Source organism: Lissotriton vulgaris, chromosome 5 (genome assembly GCF_964263255.1).
Source record: "Lissotriton vulgaris chromosome 5, aLisVul1.2, whole genome shotgun sequence".
NCBI classification, from domain to species: Eukaryota; Metazoa; Chordata; class Amphibia; order Caudata; family Salamandridae; genus Lissotriton; species Lissotriton vulgaris.
In genome coordinates this window covers 1770057913-1770073559 of record NC_141693.1, presented here as the reverse complement: position 1 = coordinate 1770073559, position 15647 = coordinate 1770057913, and the positions used below count along the sequence as shown (strand labels likewise).

Below are 15647 nucleotides of genomic sequence, written 5' to 3'. Positions count from 1 at the left end.
TTAGTATGTATTTTTATGGTGAGAACTCAGTGTGGATGCAGATGCAAAGTTTCTGCAGTTTACCACTTAGTTACCATTAATCCGCTCAGTCCACTCCAACTCTTACTCCGCGCCTCTACTGCCATAGTTCCACATTGTTCGAAACGTTCATTTGGACCAAGTGCTGATTTGGAAATATATGCTATCTATTGTATTTTCTTACGCAAAAAAAACATGGTTTCGCTGTTCCCATTACATACATTGGAGGTTTGCTGTAATTAATACATTTTAAATATGGTCCTCAAGAGAATTTCTGTTTCAGCAAAATGTGCCCATGACATCAAGTTTCAAAGACAGCAAGAAAGACGGAATCATATTGTAATATAGATGAAAGTCTTTTATGATCTGGTCCACTTGCAAAGATTGTTTCAATCTTCTTTCACTGTTACAAAAATAACACAATTCTTGTATTATGGTAGAACTAAGTACTAGGAATAATTCTAATGTACTTTCTATAGGAACCCTACTGTTGACTGTAATATCCACATGGTCTTGGAAAGTTTTACCCATCACCCTGATCGTTGTTACTTCCACTGTTGCTGCTACCACATTACTTTGCTTTTTCAGCTACCTGTCGAGGTTATTATGTATTTCTTACCTATTTGCCTCCTTTTAATTCAACACTTCTCACAATCCTTTTCAAACTCCAGAAGCCCCTGCTTTTCAAATCTTATCTACCCCACTATGTCCCTGTCCTTCCCGTGACAATCAGTATTGGTCTCCAGATTACACTTTCTTTAGACCTAGGTCATCTTTACTATGTCTTTTCTTTCACTTGAACCTTTTTTGTGTGATGGAATCCTGAATTCTTCCCTTCAATACTGCCACACCTGCAACTCTAACTACTCCTTCTTCCTCCCCTCTCCCATATCTGGTAGGTCGTGTTTTTTTTATCCCCCTTATAGTCTTTATTGTTCTCCTCCCTCAGTTAATATTTTTTCCGTTCATTCTCTAAATTATTTTAGCATCCCACTGGCCAACTATAGTCTTTTAATTTCCAATTTCTTGATTTGTGTCATCACTCTTCCTCTCCCTATTTCTATTTCCTATTATCTCTTATAATACCAGTCTTTAACCATCATCTTAGTTCTTTCTTTTGTTTTTCCCCATGTCTTTCATTGCCTCCATCGAAATCAAAATCCCATAGAATATAATTGGGAATATAAGGGCCACGATCGAAATCAGGCCCTTAGTATTTGCCAAATCACAGAACATGTCCGTTGCTCATTTAATCCGTCTACTCAAGCCCTCACTATATCCTCTTCTCTGCCTAAACCTGACACCAGGACCAGCTATAACTTAGATAAAGCTATCCTGTTACTCTACTCTCCTCTCCTCTTCTCCTTGGTTGGAATGTCTTTCACAGTCCTCATGCTAATATTCCAACCAGAAAATATACGCAACATTGCTTAGAACTTCTCTCCGTTCTCAACAAGTAGCCATAAATAGTGGGGCAAAGTGGCATTGGTAAAACCCTGAGCACCATGTCATCATACCTGGCACTTACCTCTTTGCTGTGCCTATGCTGCTGCTCTTCTTTTTGCCTAAGAATCATCAAATGTACTCAACTCTTTCTCTACTCTCTCAGTGCCCTATTTCTATCTATCGTTTCTCTAAGTGACATTACTCGCAGATCCTGACCAAGAAGGGATGGGACCAGTAGACCTTGACCCAGAAGTGACATCGCCCTTTGACACAGATCTGGAAGTCCGTCCCCTGAAGTGAGATATCCCATAAATAAATGCTGGTGTCCACTCCTTTATTAACCTGTGATTCCCCAGTTATTCTGCACAGGATTCAGGATCTTGCCCATTGTCAACTACCAATGGTCAAAATCTTATATAGGAAGATGGTATGATTCCAGAGACTTGTTATAAGCAAATAGGGATGCAAAACATACAGGTTCGCTCTCCGGGTGAAGCCACAATGACATTTTTTATAGTCAAGATGCCTCCATCAGATCTCCATTTGCCTTGTAGAAATTATTATTAGAGAACATTAAAGGGATGATAACACCTGGCAGTAAACTAAAACCTAGGTATGCTACTAAAACGAAGACAGATGATTTACCTATATAAAAGTAAAAGAAATTGTTGAAATGGTGCATATTTAATGGTACTTGCCATAACCTCTGGTTCCAGCTGTTGGCACAAATGCAAGCTTTTGCAGAAATTACAAATGAGGATAGAGAAGCGCACACCCTAATGAAGAACACTAAAAGATGCATAATGAAGTATACATGGAGTGCAGAATGAAAGAGTGTGTGTATATATATATATATATATATATATATATATATATATATATATATATATATATATATATATATATTCACTGAAAAAACCATAGGTTTCACACCAGTTATAGTTAGGAAGTAGCATTTAAAAAACCTATTAAATTCACTGAAAAAACCATAGGTTTCACACCAGTTATAGTTAGCTGGAAATTTTACTGACATAAAACCATTGAAATTCCCACGTTATAGTTAGTTGGACTGGCGGGAGGGGCTGCAGTACTAAGAAACTTTGGCCGTATGCAGTACTATGGACCCTGACGGCGTGATCCTACCAACTCGCTGCGGACTGCTGCTGCATGAAGCCTCAGACCCTGACGACCCGAACCTGCGCACCCCCTGCTACCTTCGAGACCCGGGGAGCAGACCTGTAAACAGTGATTTCCACTGGCAAGAAATCGATACACAATGCAGATATGCACACTATGGCTAGACCTCTGATGACTGCAAAACTCTACTATCAACTTCAGCACAACTACTGAGCAGAAACCACACAAAGGTATTAACTTCACCCCAATCGCTTGCAAGCATTCTAAACCTCCTTTGTTCAAAATGGCTGGGGGTCATAAACTGAAGCAATAAATCCCCTCCTGTACCTCCAGACGCCAACGAGGCTCCTCCACAACTCCACATGAGATCACCAAAATAGAGATAAGACTCCCTCCCAGCAAGCTAGGAACTGGGCTAACTCGAATAGAAAGTGAAACTGCCCTTCCCTGCTCTCAAAGCAACAACTAACAGAGGACTAAAATCTCTATCCACACTATGTGGCGGCCATCTTAGACTAATCTCTCTCATTGGCGGCCATTTTGGACTAGTCACTGTCATTAATTGAGCAAATCCTTAACTTAACTTTTAAGTCTCATCTCAACTACTGCGCACCCCACTTAGCTGTGTATTTACACTTTCCTGGGATAGAGTGTCTGCCTTCTTAGTGCAGTATTATACGTCTACTTGTATTTTGTACATTTTTATAACCTGCACCCACTTCACTCTTCCTCCTCCTGGGATAGAGTGTCCTTACAGTGCAATATCATGCTTCTACTTGTATGTTGTACACTTGTAACCTGCACCCACTTCACTTTTTCTCAGGCAATGCACCGATTGCTACCTCATATACCTTTGATGCCCACTAGTCTCACGTTTGATCCATGTAACTGTTTACTGTTTGCACTTTTATTTGTGTTCCCGCATACCATCAGTATTATACTCAGCATTATTCCCCTATTTGTATTCTGTATATTTCTGTAACCTAGCTGTCACATAGCTGTGTATTTACACCTTACTGTGATAGAGTGTCTGCCTTTTTAGTGCAGTATTATACGTCTACTTGTATTTTGTACATTTTTATAACCTGCACCCACTTCACTCTTTCTCCTCCTGTGATAGTGTCTTTACAGTGCAATATCATATTTCTACTTGTATTTTGTACATTTGTAACCTGCACCCATTTCACTTTTCTCATGTAATGCACCGATTGCTACCTCAATCTACTGCGCACTCAATCTACTGCACCGATTGCTACCTCATATACCTTTGATGCCCACTAGTCTCACGTTTGATCTATGTAACTGTTTACTGTTTGCACTTTTATTTGTGTTCCCACATACCATCAGTATTATACTCAGTATTATTCCCCTATTTGTATTCTGTATATTTCTGTAACCTGCACCCATTTCACTTTTCCCCTACACTGGTCAGCTTGGTAACCCACACCCATTTCACTTTTTCTCCCGTACACTAGTTGCACCTGTAGTTTGGTCCAGTACAACAACAGTACTATACTCCTACTGGTATTGTGTTCACTTTAGCAACCTGCACATTTCACTTTTCCTCATGTAATGCACCGATCGCTACCTCATATATCTTAGTGGATCATTAGTGTCACTGTTGATCCAGGTAACCCCTGTTTGTATCTGCACTTGTTTTCTTATTCCTGTATATCACTAGTGCTCACCCTCCCGCACCTACCCGTACCGCCATCCCAACATGGATGCTGTCGGTAAGCACACATATAAAATCAACTACCCACCCGCTCTCTCCAAAAAAGCAGCTAAATGATTTAAACACAACTTCCTGAGGTCCCACCCTGAAACCCCCTTTGCTGACACTTACTTCTCCCCGGTCAATGGTTCTCTGAACACCGATTTCATCTTCCACACCATACGCAGAGCTCAATGGAGAAAAGCGTTCTGCACCCTACTCACCATCGCTACCACCAGGAAATCCAAGCATGGGCTAAAACTCTACATCACACCATCCCAACTCTTCCCAGGCAGAGCCACCATTACTATCTACAATAACGGGATCGTCCTAATGCAATCCACAGACAGGAACCTGGAACTATTAGACAACCTGTTCCCCACTTTCAAAGAGCACCTCTCCAATTCGCGGACCTTCGCCCATACCACCTCGAGTCCTACCCCCCCTGACTTCACAGCTCCCAACAACAACAATTCTAACCTAGGGCAGCACCAGGTAGATACCACACACTCTTCATCCAGAGACAGACCCATCACCCCTGACTCCTCAGCTCCCACCCTCAACCCCTCTATCCTAGTTCAGCTACAGGTAGCTACCTCACACTCCTCAAGTACAGACACAGATCTCTTCCCCTCACACACCACTCGCCCCCCCACCCCACACTCCCCAAACTCAGACATAGATCTCTCCCCCTCATATACCATTGACACTCCCATCCCCCCTACCAACCCTCGGACCTCCACACACACCATTACCACTCCTCGCACCCCTGACATCACAGCTCCCTCCTACAACACATCTAATCTAGCTCAACACCTGAACGACACGCTCAACGTCAAATTCCACCCTTTATCCCCCCCATTCTCAGTCCCCACTACCCTCTAACTAACCTCGCAGAACACACCTCCTTTCTTAACTTATCTCCCCCGCCTCACAACAGGACCAGCTCCAATCCCATTTCCCCCCCATCCTCAGCCCCCATTACCCCCCGTCCTGCACTCCTACCACCACTAACATACACCAATCCTCCACCTTGCTCTCTCCGTCTACCACCTATGCCCACACTCATACCACCAACCTGCTCCCTACCTCATCAACACCCCTCCCGCCTGAACCCTCTCTCCCCCCTAACATCAGCCCGTATACTGACACAACGGAGCCCTGCATGAACACCAGCTCACTCCCCCACCTGCACGCTACTTCCCCGGTCAGTCACTCACCCAGGTTTTCCATTCCCACCTCCACACTGGACAAGATTTTGGCCACCCTCATCCAGGTCAAAGAAGACACGCACATCATTCAAAGAACTACTCGCCACTCACCCCAGACACCCCTCACCCACCCCCACCCCCCCTCCCCTCCCAACACGCCCCGACCCGTCCGGTTGACTCTCTCACTCAACGCTCCCCTCACTGGACTTCAATCCCTGTTCGCAATCGTAAAAATCGCCCTCGTCGCCTCTGCAACCCTCTTTCGGACCTCGACACACTCACCCTCCTCCGCTCCTACGACCCAGCTCCCCAAAATCACACATCCACCTCACACCTCCTCATTCCCACGATACACTCAAATCCCCTTAGATCCCCCACACTAAACAGCAGAATATCCATCCCTAATAACCTGAGAAAAATCCCTCTCTCTCTAGAACCCTCTACCTCCCTCTACACACCCCGACTCAAATGTACTCTCCTCAACTGTAGATCCGCCTCGAAACATTCAGCTGCCATCGCTGATCTCATTCTAACACTGGACCTTGACCTAATTATCTTGACTGAAACCTGGCTAACTGAATCTTCTACACCAATAATGGATATTCTGGTTCCTCCCAACTACCACATCATTAGACTTGACAGGTCGGCAAAATAGGTGGTGGAATCGCATGCATCTACAGGAACAACCTCTCTGTGCTGAAAGTCAACTCCACCTCCCTACCATCCCCAACATCCTATGAATACATCTGCCTCGACATTATCAGTGAGGGCAAGCCTATATGCTCTCTTCACGGCATTTACCACCCACCCAGGGACAACGTCATCCTTTCCCAACAAATCATGGATATAATCTCAACCAATTCCGGACGGCAGCTCACCCAAATATACCTTGGCGACTTCAACCTCCACTGGAACGATCGCAATGACGCGGTGGTAAATAGTCTTAAAAATTTCCTCAATTCCCTTGACCGTACTCAAATATGCAACAGCCCGACCCACGAGAAAGGCTCTACCCTGGACCTTATCATCTCCAAAGAGGACGCTATCCAACTCGAGTCCATCCAACACTGTGACTGGTAAGATCATCATATTATCATATTCTCCATCAATGAAAAAGTTAAACTTAACCCAGTTGAATCCTTCAAGCCCAAAGCCTGGAAAAGGGACCTGAAAAAACTCAACCCGAGCTCTTTGCCTCCTAACAGCTGCAATCTCCTACTTCCTCCTACTGGAGCTACGGACGTTCAATCCTTGACTGACCACTATCTCAACTCTATGACCTCAATAATTAATGAGGCTGCACCTATGAAGCTAAAAAGAGTTCCCACTAAAACCTCCAATCCATGGTACGACGGGAGTCTCAATGAGGACAGGCGAGACATGCGAATGGCAGAGCGCGCCTGGAGGTCAGCTCCCTCTGCACTACACCTAAAAACTCTGAAGAAAAAGAGAAACACCTACTTCAGGAAAATAAAACGCTCAAAATCAGATTTCTTCAGCCTACAGCTCGACCAAGCAAAAAACCGCCTGAGAAAACTGTTTGAGCTTATCAGAACACAATCCAAGGAACAACCCCTACCACTCAGCACTGTGCGCGAAGCACCCTCCTGTGAAGACTTCTCCGCATTCTTCACCCAAAAAATTAACAACATAAAGAGTGATTTCCTCATTGACGCAAGCCTCTACTCCAAGCCCCATTGCATAACTCCCACTTAACCAAAAATCAATGCCACATGGTCTTCCTTTGGCACCTACTCTGAAGAAGAAATTGGCAAACTGCTCAGCACCTTGAAACCATCCAATCACCTCTCGGACCCCCTTCCTGCTAACGCTGTAAAAGACTTTACCCCTCTGCTTCTCCCACTCTGGACTAAAATTATCAACAGTTCACTTCAACAAGGTACCATACCTGATTCCCTCAAAATTGGACAAGTCACACCTATACTAAAGAAACCTACAGCCGACCCCTCTGATCTGAACAATTACCGTCCCATTACCAATATTCCAACTCTCGCCAAACTATTGGAAACATGCGCACAAATACAATTGACTAAACACATTGATCAGTTTGATCTCCTTAACCTTCACCAATCAGGCTTCCGAGCAGGACACAGTACAGAATCTGCTATGACTCACATAATTGACGATGCTCTTCAAATCCTAGATCAAAACGACACCTGTCTCCTCATCCTTCTTGATCTCTCGTCAGCATTCGACACTGTGAAACATGAGTACTTACTCGAGCTATTAAACACAAGAATGGGTATATCTGGAACTGTTCTCAAGTGGTTCACTTCCTTCCTACACAACAGGACGCAGAAATTCAAGAGCAACAACCTGATGTCATCGCCAATACCTGTATCGCTAGGCGTCCCCCAAGGCTCCTCACTATCCCCAACACTGTTCAACCTAGTCATGGAACCTCTCACCACCTTGCTACAAGCATCTAATGTACACTTTCACATGTACGCCGATGACACCCAACTTTATCTCAAATTACAATCCCCCAAAGACATTTTGCTCCTGAACTCAACGATCAGAAGCACCCAATCCTGGCTTGCTGATAACCATCTCAAACTCAATGCTTTGAAAACAGAGTTTCTTCTGATCTCACCCCCAGCGAAGATCTCCACCACGCAAATTTGGCTTAAACACCTAACCGCACTCAGTGTCCAGCCCAAGATTGTGGACTCCGCAAAATCCTTAGGCATAACACTTGACACCAATCTCAGCATGCAGCAACATATCAGCAAGGCAACTTAGGGAGCGAACTTCCAAATCAATACCTTAAGGAAACGTAAACACTTCCTCCCAGCCAAAGACTTCCTAACTGCAGTACAATCACTAGTCATCCCTCGAATAGAATATGGCAGCATCGCCCTCTGCGGACTCCCTCTAACTACTACCGCACCTCTAAGAGCTTCTCTAAACGCTGCGGCTAGACTCATCACTGGTTCAAAAAAGAATTCACATATTACCCCTGACTTGAAATCCCTGAACTGGCTACCTCTTGAAGCCGGAATACATCTGAAAATCGCTTGCATGACACACAAAGCGGTACACCTGAGCTCACCTTGTTACCTAACTCAGAAATTGACACTTTCTGGCGGCACCAGAAACACTAGAAGCACAAATAATCTTCTGCTGAAGCCTCGAAGATTCCGAAAGGAAAAAACCTATAAACGCTCCTTCTCAGGAATGGCACCCAGGTTCTGGAACTCTCTCCCTCCCGAAATCAGGCTCATCGCCTCCACCACACTTTTTAAGAAAGAAGCAAAAGCTATCCTCATGGCTAAATACACTTGAACTATTATCTCTGACTCTTTAAGACTATGCACCGAACTGTACTACTTATTTCGATCCGTTTGCTATTTTTATTACCTGTATTATTGTTTTACATGATTGTCTTTGCTTCCACCTATTAGTACTGTTAGCCCTATTGACCTACCTGTTTGACTATGCTCCCTCATGTACCTACCCCACTTATTACCACAATTGCGCTAAGCCTAATTGGCCTGTTAATCACTCGCCTGTTCGCACCCCTTCTGTGTAAAGCGCTCTGATATCTGCAAAGATCTTGTTCGCGCTATATAAAACTTTCAAAATAAATAAATAAACACTATAACTTGCGCGCCTGCAATGCACTGCTGATGACGTCACATATTACATCACTCATGACATGGTCAGTGACATCACTTATGACATCACTGATGACACCATCCAGTGAATGTGTGTCTTTCTGAAAAACATATATGTTTTATATATGTATTTGTAAAGGACGATGGAAGAATAAATGGTTAAATAAGTGTGTAAATGGATGCTTATTAATATAAGAATTGATTGGTTAACTGCCTTATTAAGTGTATCTTAGTGAATACATATATTAGCAAGTAAATTTTAAATATTGAAATGTATGTATCAGTGTTTCACTTTGTGTATAAGTGGCTGTATGGGTTGGTGACTGACTCACTGTTTGTATGTGTTTTGAAGACAGCATATGTACAAAACTGTATGGATGGATGAGTGTGTATATGTGTATGTTAGTGAGTAAACAACTGTCTTACTATTGTCTTTTTCAGTAATGACATATGTTTTAATCTAGTATATGTGAGTATTGATTTATATAAGTGAGTATATGTGAGAGTGAGAGATTGTAAGAGTTCCTGTTTAAATAAGTATGTGTTTCTATAAGTGATTGTTTAAGAGAGTAAGTATGTGTAAGTTTTCTTAGAAGTAAAGTGGTAGTGTGTGTATTGCTGTATATGCAAATAAATGGATGTTCAATAGTTTTTTTGCATGTGTGAATATGTGTGTGAGCAACTTTTGGATGACTGTCGAAGTGTAACAGGATGTATAGGTGTATCACTACATATAATGAGTGAGTATATGTATGAGTAACTATATAGAACTGTTGGTGAATGAGTGGATGTGTATATAGATGGTGGAATTACTGAATTGTTTGTTGTAACTGGTATGGGTATCTCCATTTTTTTGAAAATGTTAAATACTATTTTTGAATATGTGTTTCAAGGCTTACATTACACTGAAAGGAAGTCTCTCACTCTGTCACAAGGATGGTGTCATCAGTGATGTCATGAGTGATGTCACTGACCATGTCATGAGTGATGTAATATGTGACATCATCAGCAGTGCATTGCAGGCGCGCAAGTTATAGTGAGTCCAACTAACTATAACGTGGGAATTTCAATGGTTTTATGTCAGTAAAATTTCCAGCTAACTATAACTGGTGTGAAACCTATGGTTTTTTCAGTGAATTTAATAGGTTTTTTAAATGCTAATTCCTAACTATAACTGGTGTGAAACCTATGGTTTTTTCAGTGAATTTCATAGGTTTTTTAAATGCTAATTCCTTTCTATATCGAGTTTCTAACCTATGTTTTTTTTTACAATTTGCTGTTTTGTGTAAGTATTAATTTGTTTTTTTTTTTTAATCACTTTTTCCTGGGGCGCTCTGGGTGCGCGCTCCGGTAAGCTCTCCGGAAAGCGCACCCAGAGCGCTACTTTCGTTCGTGAAAAAAATATGAATGAAAAGTTAATAATAACGCAAAACATTTCGTACCATACAAATAAAAGCAGTTTTTTTTTATAAGGAAATGAAAATGATTTTGCATTTCCATAAAACTATGAAGACGTCACTTCGGCGCACAACGTAAGCGCCCCCGGAAGCGCCTACGTTCGCGCCGCGTATGCACCCCGGAAGCGCCTACGTTCGCGCCGCGTATGCACCCCTGAAGCGCCTACGTTCGCGCCGCGTATGCGCCCCGGAAGCGCCTACGTTCGCGCCGCGTGTGCGCACCCGGAAGCGCTACGGTGCGCGCAGCGTCAGCGCGTCTAGTCATGTGACCTTAAAATAACACTTTTCATTGGTTGCTTACATTTTTTTTAACAAAGAATGAAATCCCCACCCATTTCCTTCACTTCTTCTTTCACTTTTGTGACTGAAAGACCTATTCTTTGCTCCTGGATCTTTCTTGGTTTACCATGGCTGCCAGAGAATCCAGAATCTGAATTCATCAATGAAGAGCCTCCTCAACCAAAGGTGAAGGAACATTTTGTTTGGAATTTTTTTAAAATACCACCTAACCAAAAAAAGGTGAATGCTCCAAAAGTGGAGTGCAGGATCTGCAAACAAGTCCTGTCACGGGGTGACCCCCCAAAAAAATACTCATTTGGGAATTTTTCGATGATCCGGCATGTGGAGAGTAGGCACCCCCAGAATTTTGCCCGGGAAAGTGTCAGGGCTCTGGCACAAGAGGTTGCCAGTGATGGGGCCTCTACATCCACCGGAGGAGCAACTACTTCTGGGAGGGGGCAATCGCAGGAGCTCGTGCCAAATATTCAACCTGCTTTTAACCATGGTGTCCTGAGATGCAGATACTGCAATCAACTCCTTACCTTTGGGGAGCAAAGTGTCCAGCTCATGGTTCGAGCATTGGAGAACCATCACTGCCCTTTCCACCCCTAATTTTTTTTGTTTTTTTTGCTCCTGTTGAGCAGTTTCCATTCCCTGTTTTTGTTCCTGTTTTGAAAAAAGAAGAAAACAAAAAGTTCTTTTCAGAACTACCTCCAATTCTCATCAAAGAGCTATATTCTTTAAAAAATGAAAAAGAGTAAGTGAAATGGAGTGCATTGATAATGGAAAGGAAAATGAGTAAGGAAGAACAGAAAGGTATGAGAGGAGAAAGGAAGTGAAGTAGGGGGACTGAAAGAAGGTGAGTTTTGGGAAGGAAAGTAAGGAGAAGAAGAGTGAATATGGGGAATGTTGATATTCAAAGAAAATGTTGAAAAGGAACGGGGGTGTGGAAGGGTAAGAAAAGATGCATTGCTGGAGTTGAAGGCTGAAGGCGTCACCGTAACACCACCAGAGCGTCACTTTTTGTGACGCATCAGTCCAGTAAAAAATGCACCTTATTTATTCAAGTCAAGTCGAGTCAAGTCAAGATTTCTTTATTCGACTGTCAAAGATGCAGTCATAAAAGCATATAAAATACACATATATACAATTCATTCGTGAAAAAATACAACAGACAGATAAAAACAGGTAATCACAAAGAGATTAAATGATGACATAGTCCAATGTGAGAGTACTTATTTGAGGCATGGTTACTGGGATAATGCAACTCAACTGGGGGTCAACCTTCCATACTTAGTCTGAACTTCAGGGCTGTTTTTAAAAAGTTACAAGTAAAAAAAGTTCAGTTTTTTAAGCAAGGGTTTTAAAAACATGTTCCGTGGTCTCGAGTAAAAAGTGCACAGGAATAAAAAGTGAGCCAGATCTTGCGTACAGCTAACAACAGGTGGTATAAACCAAAACGGAATCTGCTCAACAGGAAGCGCTCATGTCTTGATATATGCCAAGATAGATATGGTTCAGAGCGTATACATGTATTAGTTAGAATGTGACTCATTACACTGGCCTTCTTCAACTAAATTACTTCCCTATCAAGCTGTCGGTTAAGTAGGAAAGTATCCTTTACATAATTAGCATCTTTCTTAGATATGCGCTGGGTGTAAAGTAAAGATCCAACCTACCCAGATCTTTCAAACAATTTCTAATGTATTTCAGCCAGGGTATCTTGAGTTGCCCTTCCCAGGTGAGGGCTTCAGAAAGGATATTGTGGGTCAGTGGTATTGAGTCGTTCATCCAACAGTTCAACCAACAGAGCAGAGGATTTACAGCGATTTTATCTCCTAGGTACGGTGTGCCCAGTTCCTCGTGGACGGAGAAATTAGCGGTGCTTTTTGGTAAACTCAGAACCTGTTTCAGGAAGTTGTTTTCAAGAGTTGCAAGGGCATCCGCCGGTGCAAAGCCCCATAGTTCGCTTCCGTAACAGGCAACCGCAACGCTTTTCGCTTGGTAAAGCTTCATTACGGCGGACACTGGCGTGTTGCCCATTTTGCGTGCAAAGTCCATTATTCCAGTGTTGGTCCTTAGTATTTCACCTTTCTTTTTGTTTATGGCCGGGCCCCATGAGAGTTTATGATCAAACAACACTCCAAGATATGAAAAGGTTTTTGTAGATGGTATTTTATCCCCATTTACTAAGAAGGGGTAAAGTTTTTTTGGAACTGAGCCTACCATCATAACGAATGATTTGGAGTTGTTGACATTCAAGCCGCGTAAAGTCATAAATTGGAGAAAGGAATCTAATAGCTTTTGAAGTCCAAGTGCAGTTCTGGATATGAGAACGGCGTCGTCCGCGTATAGCAGAACAGGCACGCCCTTTTTTCCAATGTGAGGGTAATCCGTGTCAGTTTTTAAAAGGTGTTCCTCAAGTCCATTTATATATAAGTTAAAAAGAAAAGGTGCTAAAATACAGCCCTGCCTGACCCCCCGGTTGATTTTAAAGTCTCTCGTTACTTTAAGATCTTTAGTGTAACGGACGTTGGCACGTGTGTCATTATGGAGGTCAACCAAAAAGTTGATCAGGTTATTTTCAACGCCCATGTTCTGCAGGACTTCCCAGAGTTTACTTCTATCGACACAATCAAAGGCCGAAGAAAGGTCCATAAAGGCCATATATAATGTTCCTTCTCTGGCTTGAGTGTATTTGCCACTGATTAAATATAAGTTCAGGCATTGGTAGTTGTAGCGTGTCCTGGTCTGAATCCATACTGGACGGGGGTCATTATACTGTTATGTTTGGCCCACGCATTCAGCCGGTTTAAAAGGATCCCTCCCACTACCTTTGCAACTGAATTTATCAGAGAGATTGGTCTATAACAAGCCGCTTTTGTTCTATCACCCTTTTTGTATACAGGGACGATAGTAGATGCTCCCCAGGACTTAGGCGCCCCCACAACGGCCCCAGCGTAGATGACAGCTGTGAGAATTGGGGCCCAAAAAGGGATGTTAGATTTAAATAAATCCGGTGGAAGACCGTCTGGGCCCGGTGCTTTGTTACTGGAAAGTCCATGAATCCCTAATTCAACCTCTTTAATGGTGAAGTGCAGAGGGGTACTTTCGGGGAGTTTAAGTGATTGCCAAGTCTGTGGAGCGTCACTCTTAAAAATGGAACTGAAGTGAGAGATCCAGTCGTTCTCAGGTATGACTGTTCCGAGACTTTCGACATTCAGGTCATCAAAGAGTGGTTTATTAATTATACTCCAAAACTTCGAACTATTGCCCAGGATTGAAGAATCGAGTAAAGACTCCCAGATTTTAGATTTTATAGTCTTTTTGCGAGATGTAAGGGCGTTTTTATATTCTGCACGTAGGGCCTTAATAAGTGCAGAGTCTCTTGGCTTGTTCTTAAGAGCAGCTTTTAGTTTTCGATTAGCTGAGGAACAGGCATGATCAAACCATCGAGGGTATTGGATAGTTGTTCCCTTGACGGGTACAGACAGCAATTGGTCAATCCTTTTTGTCACCACTGCGAAAGCTGATAAAATGAGTTCCGGAGGAGTGGAATTTGAGCCACAATGGTTAAGTTCAATTTCACAGTGCTTTACAACGGTCTCGTGCAGGTTGTCACTATTTATCAAGTTCAATTTCAGGCGGCGGTTGTTATTAACCGGCTTTAGCACTCCCGGGTCTTTAATATTTTTTCGGAGTGCAAAAGGACCGCATTGTAACTCAAGGTGAAGAGGGTTGTGGTCGCTGTGAATGCTTTCAAGGATATCAAAGTTTAGAACCTGCTGGACCACACCAGCTGAAAGGAGAATGTGATCTATGAAAGAACCTGACTCGGATCCTTTATAGGTTGGATTTTTAAAGGTAAAAGAGTCGTCTTTCAGGGATAGTGCCATGGTCAGGTTCGAGGCGTCCAGTAAGGTGTTCAATTTTGTTCCACGGTGGCAGTGAGTAAAGTGAGGCCCTGTTTTATTTCCACAACCCAAAGAGCCCAGGGTTGTTAGAAGAGGGTTTCCGCAGATGTGTGTGTTGAAATCACCAAGAATTATTTTATCCTGAGGCAATTTTGTCCGGCTATCACTTAAATGATTTTGAAGAGTGACGATGTTGCATTCGCCCAGGGTAGAAACAGAGTTATAGAAATTGACCAGGGTTATTCCTTTCTTCCCCTTTCTAAGGACCAAGATCTGGATGTTCCTACTGTCCAGCTGCACACAGTTTATCTCAGTTTTAAGGGACAGACTAATAAATGTTGCTAAGCCCCCCTTTGCCCTGCCACTGGGCGAAGGGGATGCATGAACAAAGAAGCTTTGAAATCCCTCAATAAAGGTATTACTGTCTACCAGCCAGGTTTCCTGAAAACATAGGATGGTGTAGTTATTATCAAAGGATACCCACAACGGGTCCTTGATTTTGGAGGCCAGTCCTGCGATGTTCCATGACAGTATTTTGATCGGATTGGAATCATTGTGATCTAAAGATGGTGCAGGAGTTGTGTTAGGAGAAAGATGCATTTGTGAATTGACATTTGTTTCAAAGTTAGTCTTATGATTTTTGAAGGAGGGTAAGGGTTGAAAGACTGTAGAGATAGAGAGGCTACGTACTTCAGGTGACGGGGGGGTAGGGATGTGTTCTGAGGAGGGGCTAGCTAAGTAAATAGTTCTCATCATTTTAGCAGTATTGGCTAAGTTGACCTCTGAGGGGTTTGAGGTTGTTAGTAAATTGGCCTTGCATACTGCAAAGTTAT

At 42.9% G+C, this 15647-nt stretch overlaps 1 protein-coding gene across 4 annotated transcripts in view; it reads left to right on the top strand.

Annotated features, from left to right (window-relative positions):
- LOC147717121 (uncharacterized) overlaps window positions 1-15647 on the top strand; it is a 197321-nt gene that overhangs the window by 159920 nt on the left and 21754 nt on the right. The window lies entirely within an intron of this gene.